Consider the following 2,521-nt stretch of genomic DNA (forward strand, 5'->3'; position numbering starts at 1 on the left):
ACTGTTCACCTCTATTGACAAAACCCTAGCCAGAGAAACAACAGCCAACCTGCCAGACATACACAACAGAAAACAGAACGTTGATCTTATCAACAAAGACGGCATACTTAAACTACTGGACTTGTGCCTCACAACACACTTCACATTCAACAACCAGATAGACGAACAAATCAACGGAACACCCATGGGCTCACCGATATTTGTAATCATTAAAACAAGAAATAGAGAAAACACACCGGATCATCAACGCTACGCTCTCAGGAATCCGATTCACGAGAGAGGAAGAAAAGTACAACCAACTCCCATTCCTAGGCGTGATGGTACAGAGAATACCGAACGGAGAATTCACAACGAAGGTATACAGGAAAGCCACACACACAGACCAGCTCCTGAACTATGAAAGCAACCACCCCAACACACACAAACGAAATTGCATCAAGACATTTTTCAAAAGGTCCACAACACACTGCAGCACTCCAGAACTGCAAAAAGAAGAAAAGGAACACCTATACAAGGTATTCACCAAAAATGGATACCAGCGCAACTTCATCAACAGATGCCTAGGAGAAAGACAACGGAACGAGGACATGCCGCAACCCAAAGGTCTAGCCACACTACCATACATCAAGAACATCTCTGAACTGACAGCCAGACTACTGCGACCACTGGGACTTATAACAGCACACAAAACAACAACTCAGACAACTCACCAAACGAAGGACCCCATACCCAGCATGAGTAAAACTAATGTAGTATACAAAATCCCATGCCAGGACTGCACAAAACCCTATATAGGACAAACAGGAAGACAGCTAACAATCCACATCCACGAACATCAACTAGCCACGAAACGACATGACCAGCTATCCCTAGTAGCTACACACGCAGACGACAAACAACATGAATTCGACTGGGACAACACTACCATTATAGGGCAGGCCAAACAAAGAACAGCCAGGGAATTCCTAGAAGCATGGCACTCATCCACAAACTCCATCAACAAACACATTGACCTGGACCCAATATATCGGCCACTAGAGCAGACAGCTGAAACTGACATCCGGAAGCGGCAGGGACAGGCCACTATAAATACAGGAGGAAACACCACAGAAGCGCTTCACTGGAGGCTACCAAGCACTGAGGATGTCACCTAGACAGGGGACGAAACGTTTGCAACAAAACTTCCCAGCTCGGAGAACAGAACCACAACAACGAGCACCCGAGCTACAAATCTTCTCCCAAACTTTGAAGTACAGCACTCTCCACCCAAGATTCCCAGAGAATCGTAGGATACATCCCATCAAGCCCAAGGGACAGGTATATTTTCACATTTTCAAGAATTGCCCAAACAAACTACCCATGACCATCAATTTCGTATATTCCAATAGGTTGCATCTCAATATTCTCCATGACATCATTCTCTATTTTCATTTGTGACACCGATGAAAAATATTCATTCAGCGCCCTACCTTTCCTCGGACTGCACGGATCAACCTCCCACTACGATTCCTGACAGGTTCCAATCGTATGCCAGTCATTCATTTGTTCTGGAAATGCCAACAAAAAGCTCAGTGTTTACCTCCATCTTGCCAGCCAAAGACTTCTCGTGTCCCCTCTTAGATCGACTTAGCTCTCTCTTTAGATGCTTCCTGGCTCATTTCTAATTTTCAAGCACCCGATCTGAGCATGAACATCTCATCTTTACATCATCCTCCTTCCCCCTCTTGACACGAGATTCAACATTTTCAGTCGACACAGCTCCCTGACACGACCACATATTCCCTGCATGACGTATACATACCTATCAAGGGCACGCAGTCGCTCCTCATGAGCAAGCTCCAGATTTCAGTTGTCCCCAACACCTGCAGCTAATTTTTCCATCCTATGCATCCTAACTCTTGCCTAATCACCTTTCTCCCAGCAATATCTCTTACCCTACAATATAAACCTGTTTCTATCACAAAAGTGCTCACTTCCCTCCAAATGGAACACATGGGTTGCATCATTACCCAGTACCAAATCCAATGTGGCTTTGCTTTTTGTTGGCCTGTCTATATGCTGTGTGAGGAAACCCTCCTGCACACATTGGACAAAAATTCACCAATCAGATTGACTCAAACTATAAATTTTCCAATCAATATTTGGACAGTTAAAGTCCCCCAGAACAACTACCCCGTTATTTTCGCTCCTATCCAGAATCATCTTTGCAATCGTTTACTCTCTATCTCTGGAACATTTCAGTGGGCTATTGAAAACTCCATTCGCAGGGATCTCTCCTTTACTGAGTCTGAAATCGGACCATTCTAGCTCAATAGACTCTGTAGAGTGCTCATCAAATATCCTTTCTGCTACCGTAATACTTTCCTTGGCTAATCATACCATACCTCACCCTCTTTTACCGCCTTGCTTGCTCTTAATGAAAAAATAGAGACTATGGCCCCAGGAACACCCAGTCCTTTCACTGCTCTATTCATGTCTCTGAAATGGCCACAACTTCGAAATCCCAGTTAACAACCCATGC

The sequence above is a fragment of the Chiloscyllium plagiosum genome, unplaced genomic scaffold (assembly GCF_037043375.1).
Source record: "Chiloscyllium plagiosum isolate Xiang-an unplaced genomic scaffold, Cpla_swu_hap1 HiC_scaffold_42, whole genome shotgun sequence".
Taxonomy (NCBI): Eukaryota; Metazoa; Chordata; class Chondrichthyes; order Orectolobiformes; family Hemiscylliidae; genus Chiloscyllium; species Chiloscyllium plagiosum.